Source organism: Cavia porcellus, unplaced genomic scaffold (genome assembly GCF_034190915.1).
Source record: "Cavia porcellus strain 051 isolate PalLab524CR breed Dunkin Hartley unplaced genomic scaffold, mCavPor4.1 scaffold_5, whole genome shotgun sequence".
Lineage (NCBI taxonomy): Eukaryota > Metazoa > Chordata > Mammalia > Rodentia > Caviidae > Cavia > Cavia porcellus.
The window spans coordinates 78478240-78495289 of NW_026947488.1; the positions used below are offsets into that span (position 1 = coordinate 78478240).

Consider the following 17050-nt stretch of genomic DNA (forward strand, 5'->3'; position numbering starts at 1 on the left):
TAATTAAAATGTGAAGTATTTTGTTCTGGAATACATATGATTCACATTGTGTAATATTTTCAAGTTTGTATTTCTAATACTCTTTCACAGGTTGAATTTCACAGAATGAATTATCAACGATATAACCTTTAAGAATCTGTTACAATTGCTATAACCTATAAGATTTAATTGTCTAATAACAGAACAATAATAAAAATTTGTCACTGAATGATTAATTGGATAAAAAATGACAAGTTTGTTTCTCAAATAATTTTATCATTTTTGATTTGGAAGAAAACATTTTAAAGGGCATGTTTTCATTTTGGGAATGTTAAAAGGTAAGTTACTTCTTTGACATTAGATATTAGAAATGTATAAAGGGTATCTTTAGTAGTACACTGTCATTTAGCAGAAAAGTGAGTTAAAAAGGAAAACATGACATTCGTCATATATATCTAACTCAAAAAACACTTTATCTGTTCAAATCAATTTTCATACCTCTAACTATAGTTTTATTTTTTAATTGGGTTGGTTTTTTTGCTGCATAAAATTAATGAATGCCTTTTTTTAGAAACTTGGTATGGAATGACTGACTATAAGAGGTCCAGGGTTACCAAAGTGATGCAAATTTAATCGTCTTAAAGGTTTTCATGCCTTTGTTTTGAGCCCATCACTTATTCTGGAGATATGTCTAAACTCATTTCCCTAAATAAATTTAAACTTGCCTTAAAGGGCTCGTATGACTTGAAGGTTGAGAAAGATACATTTTTGTCTTCCTTGAAGGATGAAACGGGCCCATACAGACAGAGCAGTCTGATCAAAATGGTAGTGCACTGTCTCCCACTTCTTTCTCACTTTTGGATATTAACTTTTAAACCTTTGATAGAGCTTGAGATTTGATCATTTCTTCACTGACTTTATTTCTTATCTCCTTAGCTTACCCTGTGATTACATTACACTATCCATGCTACAGTTTTTTTTTTTCCCCTCAGCAACATTATATTTTTCCATTTCTATCAACTTTGACCAAGTGGACTTTAACATACACTATTTTTTCACACTATTTTAAAATCCACTACTTTGTTTTTAGATTTATAGACAGGACTGTATTATGTTTGCCTTCCACGATGCACTGCAAAACAACCCCCCCCCAAATTTACAGCATTTTATTTCCTATTTTCATATCTACAATCTGACGGATTTTGGTTGATGTGAGTTGCTTGCCTTGGTGCCAAACTATAGATGAAGTCCAGATCTACTCTATAGAGCTCATATTACTGTTGGGCTGGCTATTTCTGTTATTTTTAGGGAAATAGTAAAAGCCTGCATCCCATTTTAAAAGCACATTCAAGCCTCTGCCAGCTTTGTGTCACCAATACCCCACTAACCAAAACATGTCAGTAGTCGACCATCATCAAAGGGCAGAGGAAATTTTCTTCCCAAAGAGCTAAGAGCATTGAACAGTGAGTGAACATATGATGAACAATAATTCAATCTATTACAATAATTTTTTATTAGTATATGTTTGCATTACGTGAAGTTTATATTCAACTTGAGGACCAAGTCATGTGCATAAAACAGCTTCTTTTTTTAACCCCTTCCCCTTCCATCCACCTCCCTCCCTCTACATTTAAATCCCCTTTCCCCATTTTCACTTTTGCTTCTATTATTATTCTTACCTCATGTTTATAAGACTTAATGTTTACATTCATTGTGGGTATTTGGTCCCTGTACATAGTGCATCTTAACTCTTCTGTTTTCCCTTCCCCTTACCCTCTCCCCTTACCTTTGGTCTCCTGGACTCCTTCCCGTTTGCAAGAAATCTATCCCCTCGTTTCCTTCTATCCCTATCCATCCTTTATTTTGTTCTTTTTTGGTGGGGGGGCTACTGGGGATCAAACTCACAACAAGACCACGTGCTTGCAAGGCAGGGGTTTATGCCTTGAGCTAAATCTCTGACTTCTTTATTTTGTTCTTTATATACTATGGTTTACTCAAATGAGAGATAATATACAATTATTTAAGGATGTGTGTCAGATTTATTTCACTTAACATTATATTTTCTAGGCGCATCCATTTTCCTACAACTGTCTCAAATTTATTGTGGTTTACAGCCAAATAATAAGAACATTTCCTTTATTCATTCATGTATTGATGGGCATATAGGTTGTTACCAGGATTTAGTTATTATGAACTGTACCTCTATAGGCACTAGTATGTGTGTATCCCTGTACCATTATCTGTTAAACTCTTTGGGGAAGACACCTAGAAGAGAATAGTGGGAATTTCTATGGAAATCCCTATGCAATTTCTAATTTTAGTTCTTTGAGAAATCTCCACACTGATTTCCATAATAGTTGGAACAAGTTTACATTCCAACTAATAATGCAGGAGTGTCCCTTTTCCACTGCAGCCATATCAGCACTCATTATTCTTGGGCTTCTAGATGACTGCCATTCTCTCTGGTATAAGATAAAATATTAAAATTTGAATTTCTCTAATGGCAAGAGATAATGAACATTTTTCACATTTGTTGGCCATTTGTACTTCTTCTGAAAAGTGTCTGCTTCTTGCTAGTCTTTTAGGGGGTCCTTTTTTCTAAAATTTGTTTATATATTCTAGATATTAGTACTCTGTCCAAGGAATAGGTTTTCTTATTCTGTAGGTTGTCTCTTCAATCTACTAATTGATTCCTTTACTGTGCTGAAGATTTTTAATTTGATGTGATCATATTTGTTGATTATTATTGCTATTTCATGTGTTATTGGAGTTCTGTTCAGAAAGACCGTGCCTACACTTATGACTCAAGTGTTTTACCTATTTGTTTCCCACTGGGTTCAGTGTTTCTGTTTTAATGTTTAGATCTTTGATCCATTTTGAATTTAGTATACTACATGCTGGGTCCAGCTTCAGTCTTCTGTGGTTAACCATTTTCTCAGTACCATTTGTTGTGTAGGCTATCTTTCCTCTACATGGATTTTTGTTCCTTTGTCAAAAGATCAAATAGCTGAATGCATCTGGAGATGTTTCTGAATCCTCTATTCCATTCCATTGATCTGCATATTTGTTTCTGTGCCAGTATCATTCCAGTTTTTGTCACTGTTGCTTTGTAGTATAGCTTGAAGTCAAGTATTTTGTTGCTTCCTACTTTGCTTGTGTTACCCAAGATTGCTTGTGCTATACTAGATCTCTTCTGGTTCCATATAAATTTTTGTGTTGTTTTCTTTAGTTCTGTGAATAATGTTGGGATTGCATTGAATTTATAAAACAGTTTTGGGAGCGTAACCATTTTTGACAAGATTGGTTCTGCCTAACCAGAAGCAGGGGACATCTTTCCATTTTCTGATGTTCTCTTCAGTCTCCCTTTTCAGAATATTATAATTTTCATGGTTGAGGTCTTTTACTTCCTCAATTAAGTTAATTCCTGTGTATGTAATTTTTCTTTATACCATAAAAATGTTACTGTTTTCATACTTTCTTTCACCTTGGGTTCATTATTGATGTACAGAAATGCTATTAAAGTTTTGTGTATTGATTTTGTATCTACTAAATTGCTGACATTGATTATTCTATATTGGGAACAGGTCAGTCTCCCAAACTTAATGAGGAGTGTGTAGTGAAGGACAAAAAATGACAGACAAAGTAATATGGAATTTGGGGGTCCAAGAAGATCAGAACTCTTATGGCGAAGGCAAAGACTTCCCCAAACTGGCCCGTATTTATTGGGCTCTTAACGTATCAGAGGGGTGCAGAAAAGTACAGAGAATAGCTGAGACAGAAGGTGCAATAGTGAGCAAGGCTTTGAAAAATGGATTGAAGACATTCCAAGCAGTAAATCTCTACTTGAGGAGAGAAATGTTTCATCTCTAAGGTTGGCAGCTATTGTCTTGGAACTCTGAGTGAGATTTAGTATCCTTTGCTGAAGTGTTACCTTGCCATTAGATATGTCACAGTGTCACAGTGTCACAGCCACTACAGGCCTCTACCATGACCATTGGCATAGAGAATTCCGTTTCTGCATGCCAGCCACTGGCTCATTAGACAAGTCACTCAGGCCTGGAACAGAGTAATAACTTAATATTGAAAGTCAACTGATTGATTCTTAAGCTCGCTCAGCACCACTTCAAAGTGGTCACCATCAATTCTACAAGATTTTTGCTAGAATTCTTTGGGTCTTCTATGTAAAATATCATGTCATCTGCAAATAATGATAATTTGAGTTCTTCCATTCCTATAAGTATTCTCTGTGTTTCTTTCTCTTGCATTATTGTTCTGGCTAATGTTTCAAGTACTGTGTTGAACAGAAGTGGAAATAATGGGCATCCTTGTCTTGTTCTTCATTTTAGAAGGAATGCTTTTAGTGTTTTCCCATTGAATATGATATTGGGCATTGGTTTGTTATAAACATATTTTATCAATTTTTTTTTGTCTTTTTCTTTTTTATCGGTACCGGGGATCGAACTCACGACTGCCTGCTTGCAAGGCAGGCACTTATGCCACTGAGCTAAATCCCCAAATTTAAGTATGTTCAAATTTTATCAAATTTAAGTATGTTCCTTCTATACCTGTTTTCTTCAAGCGATTTTATCATGAAGGTGTGTTGGATTTTGTCAAAAGCTTTTTCTGCATCTATTGATATGATCACGTGATTTTTGTTCTTGCTTCTGTTTATGTGGTGTATTATTGATTGGTATGTTCAAACCATCTTTCCAACCCTGGGATGAAACTTACTTGGTCAGAATGTATGATTTTTTGAATAATGTTTTGTATTCTATTTGCTAATATATTTCTAAGTATTTTCGCTACTATGTTCATTAAGGCGAATGGTTTGTAGTTTTCTTTTTTAGATGGGTGTTTTTCTGGTTTAGAGATCAGATTGTGGTTGGCTTCTATGAATGAGTTTGGAAGCACTCTGTCCTTTCCAATTTCATTGAAGAGTTTGAGAAGTATTGGTGACATAACATGCTTAGAGATTTAATAGAATTCAGCAGTGAATCCATCAGAACCTGGACTCTTAGTTGATAGACTTTCTTATTATTGTCTCAATTTAATTGCTTGTTTTTGGGCTGTTCAGCAATTTTGTATCATAGCAATTTTAGAACTATTCCAAATTATTTTGATGTGGTAGTCTTTTCATCTGATAAATTCAAATAGTTTTCAATAAATGCTTATTGCACACCAACTATCTGCCAACAGAATAATCGCTCACTTCTGGAACTGTCCCATGCACTTAAATTACATTTAATCTTTTCCTTTCAAAGTGTATAACTGCTGTTCTTTATCTACTAGTCAAATCTCCCTGCAAGTGTTCCAACTAGCTATGTTCTTTAAATGTACTTTTGTCATTCCCAAAGTGGAGCTGAAAAGCACTCTATAATAGGATAGTCTCAGAAATAGAAGCCATATTTTAGTCAAGGACTCAGGTTACTTGGGTCAAGTCCAAATCTCCAACATGTTATTAAATTGAACTGTGTGGCAGTTTCCTCATCTCTACTATAGTAGTAATCATCATATCTTCCTTTAAAATTATAAAGGAGATTCATAAGTTGATTTATATAAATCTTTCAACATATGACTTTATAGATAATTATGAGTAAACACTATTTTCGTTTTTTTTTTTTTAAGTGGTAGTAGTATGTGTTTAGACATAGATGTAAGGAAGTTGCTTTTTCTTAAACTTGCAAGATTCTCTTTTCTTGAGGCACCTTGTCTTTACTTGAAACTAATAGTTACCGAGACTCAATTCTAAGCAAAGGACTTTGGTTAGTACACATCCCAGATAATGGGTTAGTCACAACCAGTCTATGAGACACGCCTTACAACTTCTGAATTGCACAAGAATCTGACTCAGAAAATGTAATTTAATTTTCTCATGATCAAACAATTGCTTGGTATCAGAATTGGGACTTAAGTACTAGCTCTTTATATTTATTTCCTTACATTCTGGGATCTCTACAATATATACAGTGCTTTGCCAAATAAGTGTAGTTTGTATAGTTTCAAAAACAAGCATCTATGCTTCTGTTTAAAGAATTCATGGAATAACCATATGGTCTGTGCCATATGTTTACACCTTTTAGCAAGTACCATAAAATTTCATTCAGTATTTTAAAATGTAATTTTATCTTTATAGTATCATTCATGTTCATTCATTGAAATATAAATGATACAAACAAATTATAACAAGAAAAAAATAACAATTGACTATAATCCTTGATAAAATTTTACTTATGTACACATCATAAAAGATATGTGCAAGGGCCTACATTTATCTCTTTGACGTATAAAATTAGTCATATATATTCTTAACTGCTTTCCTTACATTTTTTGTAGTCCATGCAGTGTTATGTTTCATTAAACAATTTTCAAAAACAATTTTAATAGTGGCATAAAACTTCAACATGTAATTGGGTTCTTGTTCTACAACTGTATAGTTAGTTGAGATTTTTTTATAATAATAAAGATGTGAAGAATATTCTTGTAGATGTAACATCTATATTTCAAATTGTTTTTAGGCTATCTTGAAAACATATTCCTAGAAGATTGCATAAAAATTCTTTTAAGGCATTTGGCATTTTGATAGGAGTCTATGCATGTTTGCTTTGTTTTGCACACTGTAGAAGTTACTGGTATAAATGGTCTTTTCATGAGTAGCTTATTATATTTGATGACCTATTTCTATATTTAACTGAAAGTGATGATTCTCAGCAATCTTTCGTACTCTTTCTCATTCTTAGATTCTTATACTTCAGTCATCTTTCAAATGGTTACATATAAAGTCAAGAAATATTTTTAATTTTAATTATTTTAAGTGAAAAATTATTTTTGGAAGTTTTTCATGTTGAAAACTACTTATTACATAGAGTATAGGTAAATTGCTAGGTTAAAAACATCTTCCTTCATGATGATCTAGAATAATATTGCTGTTTTCTACTGATGTTAATTTTTAAATTTTTAAAAATTTAAAAAAAAAAGAATGGGGTCAGCTAGATTTCTTTCCTTTGATAGGTAACTAGCTTTTTATGCTTGAATGCTTTTGAAATTATTTCCCTTTGTTATTGAAAATTTTTCCTGCTATACTACTAATTACTGTAAAATTGACTGATTTTCTTAGTCCATTTCTGAAATTGCATCACATCGTTTTTGGTTGTTGATATTCTTCCAGTTATTTTTATTTTCTCTTTAGCAGTAAATAAATTCATTTAAAGTTGTTTCCAATTTACCAACCACACGGTAAGACTGAAGTTGCTAACATGGGGCTTAGCCCTGTGCGAAGGCTCTTCCTTGTCCACTCTGAGATCTCTTGTGCTAGTCACTTGCATCCTGGGACCTCAGTTCTCTGCTTGTGGGTTTATGACTAAGGCTTCGGGAAGGTTGGTTGCCATACATTCCACTGGGCTTCTCCTCATTTACCACTTCACTCTTGATTTCTGTGCCCACGCTTACATCTACATCCTCAGATTTTTCTTAATCCAAAACAAGTATTCAGTCACTCTAAAGATCCTCATTTCCTAAGTGTATTTTTCAGTGTCTTTTGGTTGTCTTGTGTACATGGTGTTTTTCCAAAAACAAATGCACAAAGTATTTAGGAAATTAATTCAGAAAGATAATTGCTTCTAATCAGATTAATTTGAACAATTTTATTTTCTTACTAAATAGTTCTCAATTTCTATTATTTCACATGTCTCATTTAAATTAATATTTGTTTCTTTTTTCCTAGAAGATCTTGTGGTTTTTATCCTCCATTCTGTGAAACATAACATATCATATTTGTAGCACATTTTCAGATTTTCATGTGTTGAACAATCCCTGCATCCCTGGAGGTATAATGAATGATTCTTTTAATGTGTTGTTGAGTTTGGTTTGTTAATATTTTGCTGATTTTTATCTCTGTTCATTAGGGACATAATTGTAATTTACTTTTCTTGTTGAGTCTTTGTCTGGCTTGGTATTACAGTAAAGCTGTCCTCATAAAGTAAGTTTGTAAATACTCCCTCTTCTATTTTTTTTTGAATAGTTCAAAAAGTATTGGTCTTAGTTTTCTGTTTTGGCAGAATGCAACAGGGAAGCCACAAGTCCTGTGTTTCTTCTCCATTTGGATAATTTTATTACTAAATGTAGAGTTAAGACAGAGGCAATAGGACTACTCTAGTTCAACAGTATATATTCTCACTAACTATTCAACCAAATCTTGTCTGTTTAGATATTCTTAAACCCAAATAAAGACTAACTGGTTTCACTTCTTCATAGCTTTGATGTGTGGCCTCAGATTTTTAATCTTAATGGTGTAACTTTAGTCAACCAAGAATGTTTACATAATTAATAATTTAGTTACATCCAATTTTACTGTGGTTATATATGTGTACATATAAGTGAGCACCTTAGTATGCATGTGTGTTAATAATTTAAAACTCTAAATTTGTTATTTATGTAAAATCATAAAGACCAGTCTTTTAATTTTTTAAAAATGAAAATGAGTCATTTGATTTATTCTGTTTATCATATATAAATAACTTCTTTTAAAAATTCAATATTCACATTGTTTTTTTTTTGTTTTTTTTTTTTTTTTTTTGTCTTTTTGAGACAGGGTCTCGCTGTGCAGTTCAGGCTGGTCTTGGGCTCACTTTGTAGCCTAGGCTGGTCTCGAACTCACAACGATCCTCCTACCTCAGCCTCTTAAGTGCTGGGATTACAGGCATGAGCCACTACACCTAGCTCAGTATTCACAATTCTGATTTCTACTCAAGTGATTGATTTCCACACGTATCCTGTTACAAATTAATGTCTCATACTGCAAAGACTATGACTTCAGCAAACATTAAGCATATACTCTTTTCTATCTGCTGTTCTGGACACTTAATGAATAATGGTAAAATAGATGAAGTTCTTTTTATGCAATTTTATTCTGTTTTGTGGAGAAAAATATTAAAAAGTGACATATTTATTTTTCAATAGTGAAAAACTATACAGAAAAGAATACAGATTCTTCTCATTAGAAAAATAAAGTTTAATTTAAAAAAATACTTATGGGAGGGAAAGAATGGATAAATTGTGCTTAACTTTCCATCTTCTCTGGCCACTTATTTCTATATAAATTAAGAGACTTGGATCTTTAGCTTTTTCATTTTAGCATAACTACTTTAGAGCTATTCAACTTGATATTTTATGATAGCATTTATAGATATTTCCAATTTCTTCTGAATATGGCAAGTTAATTGATGGAAAATAGAATTTATTTATAAAACTAAAGAAAATGGAAATTGGCTAACTGTATGAAAAAGTCCAAATAGAAAACAAGGACCAGTAAACAACAATTTATATGTTCTATTTTTTGCCAGTCATTGGGTTGGTATAGCAAGGACACATAGCATGAAAACTCAGATTCTCTTGCCTCATATTCCTGAGTTTGGTGGTAAAGTGGAGAAGCAAATTAATCAAGTTCATAACATGGTAAAAACACACACTAGTGCAATTTATCGCAATTATAATTTTTGGTTCTTCATTCTTGAAAAATTTAAAAGCAATTTTTCTTTCCCTACATCAAGTCTTTAAGTTTGGTCACTGTTCACCAGCTTTTGTGTGCAAGAGCCCAAAAGGGAAAGTTTATATACAGGCAGAAAACATCAGTACCCGGGTTTTTTTTGTTGCAATCAAAGAGGAAAATTACTACCCATGTTACTACCCATGACACTAGTAGAACAGTTAGAATAACGGAGCTGAAGAAATCACTCTCCTCAACTCAGGTGAGTTTGTATAGCACACTGATAGAACTGTGGGGGACAAGCAGCAGCTGAAAAGATAAGAAGTATGAAATAAAATGACCTTTATTTTGAGAATGCTGGGAGAGACACCCTCGATCCCCTGGGGCATGGCGTCTCCACCCTGGGGTTGGCGATCTCTCCGTGGAACATGTAGAGTGGGGGCCTATATGTAGCTTAGGTTAGGGGTGGTGCCTGAGGGGCATTAGGGTTGCACAGGTAGCCCATTGGCACTAGTTTGGCACCATAGGTAAATTCCTAGGGGTGGGGGAGATAGGAGCTCCTTGGCTTTACTTGTTACAGTGTCCTATTTGGGCCAAAACTCATTCATATTCCATCTTATGGTTATTATTATGAAAAGGGGTGAAGATTTCTCTCTTTTACTGCTTCATGCTGGCAGAGGGCACTGTACTGGGGTCTAGGGGAGTTGATGGGATGACGGTTGATGCCCAGGTAGAAGCTGGTGCCAGGTGTTTTAGCCAGGACAACTTTACTGGTGAATGCACGTATGTTAGACTGGAAAAACAAATAGACAAAATGTTTTGAGGAGGCATGGCACTGTCATATTTAAAGACCCAGGTGAGGTAGAAGGAAAGGTGCTTCTGATTTAGAGATGTATCATTGTCACAATGAGGTAGAATTCTGAAAAATAAACGTGGGGTTAGGAGGAGTGAAGTTATGAGAGGTGATTACTCCCCCATGTGAAAGGGTAAAAGTTAAAAGGGTAGGTAGGTAAGGCTTCTCTCTAGTATACATGATGTTGGAGTCTTTTGGAAATATTGTTAAGAGTCCTGCTGTAAAAAGAATAAGAAATTAGAAACCAAATTGGATTACAAAACATGACAGCCTGAGAATCGTGGTTATGAGGCCTTGGTAAGGCAGAGATGAGAAGGAAGCAGGATGGTTAGATATAGGGCCTGAGTGATGCAAAACCAGAATGGCAGTCTAGGAACTTTGATCACTGTTGAGTTTGCCAAGAATATCAGGCAGGTATGTGTCGCTGTAACCTGGTTGTAGTCCTTGGAGTGATTTGCTGTAGCAGAATTTTAGCAAATATATCAGCAGTTTCCCTGGTTGTGTGAAAGGCTTTTATGTATCCTGAAAAATTATAAACAAAGTTAGAGGACAAAATGTATCTGTCAGTCTTGACCAGGGTTGCCTGAGAAATTGGTGAATAAGAAAGGAAGGGGGTGGTCTTATATCACTGAGGAGAGGTTTACTAGCGATAACAGGTGTAAGCTGTTGAGACCTCAGTGTCTGGGTCAGCCTGTATAAACACAAGGGAATAAAAGTATTTTAAGATTTAGGACTGGGACCTGAAGGAAATAGGCCCTGTTTATAAATGGCATAGGTTGACCACCAATACCCTGTCATAGAGATTGAAGACTTAATATAGCAGCCTGAAAACTCAGGAAGAACTCTGTATATATGGCCTCTATGTCTACAAGTATAGAGAATGTCTTACCTGAGAGTTTTAGTGGGACTTGGACTCTGAGACGGACACCCATAAAGGGGCTGCCATTGGCCCTGAGCCCCGTCAGTCTTTGGCAGCAAGTTTCAACGATGAATCTGGCAGTGTTGACATGTCCTTTGAGGGCTAGAAGTTAGGATGGCTTACCCACTCTTTGGTGGCAAGGACAGTCCAGTAGCCCTAGAGTAAGGTCTCAAAGAATGCCAGGATGGGGCACTCTCTTGCCCAATGTCTTCTGCTGCATTTGAGCATGGTCCATGGGGGGGCCCAGTCAGCTCCACCTTGTGTAGGTTTACCTTCTCAAAACTCCAAGTGTCACAAGTGTTATTTCTGTATGAAAAGCCATATTAAGAAGGTCTCTGTGGAATTTGAAGGTCAAGTTTTGCCTTTTTGTTTGGGATCTGGACTACAGTAGAAGGTATCTGTATAATTAAGTAAGTATGCAGGAGTCGAATATAATCAACAGGGTATTTATGAGCAGATAGGCTGGGAAAAGGTTTAAATTTGGCTTCTGCCACAGTGCTGGTCCCGCTGCCCTCTTTGAGTGGCCTGTAATGTACACATGGTTTTGGCATTTTAGATCAGAGAACAGGCCTCATCTGGATGGCATACCACTTTTTTTGCAGGGTGCCATGTGGCAGGCCATCGTTTTACTGAAATTACATACTTAACAAAAAAGGCTTCAGTCTGCCCTCCCCCTTTTGGAGTATAATCTCATTTTAATGGAAACATTTTGCAGTAAATGTTCACCAATCTTATGAATAAATCTACCAAAACTGATCTAATACTGTCAAATTCTGAACACATTTACTTCTTTTCAAACCTCTTATTTAAATGCAGTACTATAAAACAAGACAAATAAAATTGACATCCTCTCGAGCTTTCTACCACTTACTATATACCCTCAAGTTGAGTTTTACCTATCTTCTTTCACATTCTGGCACAACCAGACATTTTTACTTGAAGACAAAACCACTTTCTTTATGCACATCCTCTTGAGCTTTTACAACTTACTATATACCCTTAAGTTGAGCTTTAAAACTTTCAACAAAACCCTTGTCTTGGAGCAGAGCTAGTGGTTCCCAGCAAAAGGAATGTATAATTATCCCTAACCTTAGTTGTTAAACAGGAGATCGGTGACAACACAGTACAGTACGGGCAGCAAGCCCACATAGAACATTACTGGCGGTCCACAGCAAAAGGAATTCACTAATGACAATACAGTATAATATAGGCAGTAAGCTTAACACAGAATATTATTGGTGGTTTATAGCAAAAAGGAATTGAAAAATACCACGAAACACCTCTTAATTTTAGTCGTTAAACAGGAGATTATTGAAGGCTTTGATTGATAAACAAGGCTGGTAAAATTACCAGGTGGCCACTGTCCTGAGTTTATCAGCCAAAGTCTTATTTAATGCCAGCTTATTTAACCTTGATTAAATTGTTTGAGAATTGTAAAAAAAAAAAAAAAATGGCATCTCTGAGTGGAGCCACCAAGCTGTGTCTATCTGTGCCTGTGTTTAAAGCAGCGCTTGTGTTTGGGAGATTTGCAGTGCCTAAGATAGGTTGGAACTCTAAGGCTGGGTGGGGCGCACCCAGGGTGGGGGCATTTGTCATGGCTGGAACACACACAAAAAAAGGCAGCAGAAGCAATCTGAACTTAATATCTGAAAATGCGAATACAGCATCAGATCAGTAAGATAAACTGTCTGTTGTGACTGCCTGCGTTTGTCTGTGTGCTGGCTGCCAAAGCACGCTTGCACACAGCCGCCCTTGAGCTTTGGAGGTGGGGACTGGTCTGGCGTGCGGTCAGAGCATGCCCAGCATAGGGACACATAGAATGAAGGCAGGGTGAGCGCCGGGACATAATGCAGAGTGGGCTGGGAGTGCCCCCCGAGAAACGCACAAGGCGGAGGTGGTGCCAGTGGGCTCGAGGCCGTGGTGGGCTCACGGTGGCGTCGGCGGCAGGTGTGCAGTGGCGGTGGGCTTGCGGTGCATGAGGGACAGAGCTGGGAGGCAGCCCGACGCAGTGTAAAGCTGGGGCTGCTCCAGGATGCGCGGCTGGTAGCTGACCAACATGGATCTGATCCGCCACATAGAGCTGAAGCCGCTCGCAGGATGCGCAGTTTAGGGCACGGTATTAAAGCCGAATGAACTGTGCATGGACCTGGAGCGTGGCATGAGAGCCAAGATATTGCATGGAGTTGAGGGGTGGCATGAAAACCCAAAACAGCTTAAAGCTTAAAGCAGCCCCGCACATATCTCTCAACACTGTTTGGGCTCATTTCCCATCTCTGTGGGGAATGGGATGGCGTGCAAGGTGGGGGGCAGGGGGAAGGAGGCGACGAGAAAACAAAAGGATGCTAAGAAAGCTCTGAAAGGTTGCAAGGAAAGATGCTATTATCTCTTTAAGTTTGGGGAGGGGGAGGGATCCTGGAGGAGCGGGAAAGGACACACATTCCCAAAACAAAGGTTTAAGATAGTTTTATAAACTTGTCGTCAGTGTGATAAGCCATAAATAGGTATGTGTTTTTTTTGGGAGGGGGACAGGAAGTGGTCCCCAAGATAAAATCTGGTGTGGGGTCTAAGCCCATGGAGTTACAGCCAGATGAGGCAATGAACTGTGGTCTGTAAGGTTTAAAGTCCTCACTTTTTACTCCAGACCAATCGGCTATTATATGGTTCCAAAACTTCACAATAATTGGCCGTCACCAATATATATACGAGTGGATTTCACGTAGGTCTAGTAACAACTCTGCCAGTGAGAACTTAAAAAGCTCTGAAGGATGTGAGAGTCTCTCAGTGTGGGCTGGTCCAGGAAAACTCTGCTTTGGGCTATCTGAACCCAAAGGACGTGAGAGTCTCCGAGTGTGGACACAGGTTGCCCAGAAAGACCCTGCCTTGGGCTATCTAAGGATGTGAGAGCTTTATGTGAACTCACGGAAAGGGGGAGAAAACCCGCCTGGGTCCTGGCCCAGTGGCAATCTCCGGGGGTTTGTTCACCTGTGGTAAATTGGGTTGGTGTTGTTTGCGAACCGGCAGCAACAAGCTTACAGCTCCCGTGTGTAAAAGTGAGGAATTAATGCAGGATGCAGTCCAGTCTTGGTCCTGAATGGCAGGGGAACGAAACTGGAAAGCCTCAGGAGTCTCTCATCTGCCGTTCCCGGTCAGGGAACCATATGATAGAACTGTGGGGGACTGAAAAGAGAAGAAGTATGAAATATAAATGACCTTCATTTTGAGAATGCAGGGAGAGACACCCCCAATCCCCTGGGGCACGGCATCTCCAAGGTCAGTGATCTCTCCGTGGAGCAGGTGGAGTGGGGGCCTATATGTAGCTTAGATTAGGGGTGGTGCCTGAGGCTGTATTAGGGATGCACAGGTAGCCCATTAGCACTAGTTTGGTGCCATAGGTAAATTCCTAGGGGTGGGGGAGATAGGAGCTCCTTGGCTTTACCGGCTACAATGTCCTGTCTAGGCCAAAACTCTTTCACACACTAGGGTCATTTTTCTTTCCATTGTCTTATGACAGATGGAAAATAACATAAGGAAACCCAAGAAATCTCTGAAGCTCTAGGCAAGAGCACATGTAATATTGCACTTGAATCTCCTGGCCTGATTTTCAGTCACCTTTACCTCATTTGACCCTTATTAAGGGTTCATAAACATACAGTACATCTCATACATTTAATTATGATCAAAGTGAATTCTGGAACAGACATGTATGTAGAAACCCCTGAGATAACTCAGCATCTGTCAATCATTCCTATTAATCTTCCCTAAAGATTCAGTGGGAAGCACCTGAGTTGGGGTACATGTCTTTTGACTTCTGAAAGCCTGATTTATTTGCATGCAGTACTTTTTACTTTCCTGTCATCCTTCCACCACTTTTTTGTTTGTGCCATACTTATATTATCATGGTCTAGACCTGAACACATTTGTCTGTAAGTATAACTGCTTTTCACTTGCCATTAAGTACACACTTGTGATTCTTGGCTTGCCATACACAAAAGCCTGGAATTTTTCTGCTGAATTCATCATGCAGTAGCACAAGGAGATACTAGGCATTCTTAATGCAGCAATGCAGTGAATATGAGGAGCCCTGTGCTTGGAGTTTGCACATGTATGAAGAATTAAACCACTTTCTCCAATGGCACATCAGACTTTGAATGAACCAGTGAATATTTGGAGGACGAACATGAGTAACTGAAGTCTAAAGTTCTTTTTTCTCAAATTCTTTTATGCAATTTTCTTTTCTCAATTCAAATTCTCATAGGTACTTACCCATATCTGGGATGGGAACTGGGTGAGATTATTCTTCTAATAATAACTAATAATTTTTCTTGTACCCAGTAAAATGAAGCAAATTTGTACCAGGCCACATGATCATATGAACATAGGAGAAAAATTTTCAAATACTGCTCAGAGAAGGAACTCCAAATTCATGCTAGGAACTTAAAAAATCTGAAAGAAATTTGCATAAAACAAGGCTTCTCAGTTCTTCTGTGGCTTCACAGTAGAATTCCTTTAAAAGCTCTTACATTCTAAGTGACCAACTATATCCCAGACTAATTAAATCAGAATCTTTGGGCATGGGACCCAAGGATAAGTGATGTTTTGTTTTAAAGCTCCCCAGTCTGTGCATAGTCAAAATGAGAATCACTGATTTAGAGAAATTTATTGACCACTATCAATGTATCAGCTAGTAATCGGGCTATGGGTAGGAGGAGGCTTTTCGTAGCATGGCCACTCTAAGCAGACGAAACTGAAAAGGGGGATGAAAGCTGAGATTTTTAGGAAAGTGCATTTAAAAGATATTAAGTTAAATCTTAATGTGCAATCTTAAATGTGCATTGCACATTTTGGGGAAGGAAGAAGTGATGAGAGAAGCAGCTAGACATGCCCAGTTAGAATATCTGGCAAATCCTGGTTGCTATGCTGAGCATCTTGGCTTTTATCCCTGATTGTGTGGAGAAAGATTGGAATCTGGTTGCTGGCGACTGACCAGACTGATTTGCAAGTGAAAAGGGACATTTTAACTGTTGCTTAGAAAACTAACTGGAGAAGAAGGCAAACAAGACTAGTGGTGGGGAGAAGAGTTAATGCTCCAGAAAAATGATGATGAGCCCATTTCTAGGAAAATGGATTAGAAAGAAGAGGCCCAATTGATATATTAAGGAGGTTAAATGAATAGAGTTTGGAGATGTAACCATAAGGAGTATCTTTCAGATATCCTGAGGTGTGGAATATAATTAGTTTCTTTTCCTGTAATTCTATCACTTCATGCATGACAAAGTCATCCTTTCCATTTCCTGTCCCAAGCTAAATTATTTGTTATCATTTATGTTAACTGTTTATAAATTATTTAGTGTGAAAAGAACGAATGAAGGCCATTTAGGTAAGATACAGGATTCCTATAGCTAAACTGGGAGGGAACTCCCCATTGCCCTGTTCAAAATACTCTTTCTTTCCTACACTCTTCCTTTTCCCTCACTGCAGATTGAATTTAGAGCCTCTTTTTATCTGTATGCATATATCTACTCTCTTTTATGAGAGCATCTGCAGTTGGGACTTTGTAAAGTGTTAGGATAAAAGAATGGAGTTTTTGTTAGTGGAAGTTTTGCCCTTACCAAGGAGATCCTAGGAAGATGCCTTGCACACAGGAAGATGGTCACTCAGCTAGGAGCCAACAATAACTAACCTGTGGCACCTTAACATGGTACTGGCCAGCCTTCAGAACATTAAGAAATGAACATTTGTTTGTTATAGACACAGACAGCTGATACTTTCTCTTCCACATGTCATAGCTTCTAGCTATTCCTAATTCCTTCTCTACCCT

General features: G+C 37.3%; 1 protein-coding gene across 3 annotated transcripts in view; it reads left to right on the forward strand.

The window, feature by feature from the left end:
* Positions 1-17050, forward strand: part of P2ry1 (purinergic receptor P2Y1) — a 102071-nt gene that overhangs the window by 39134 nt on the left and 45887 nt on the right. The window lies entirely within an intron of this gene.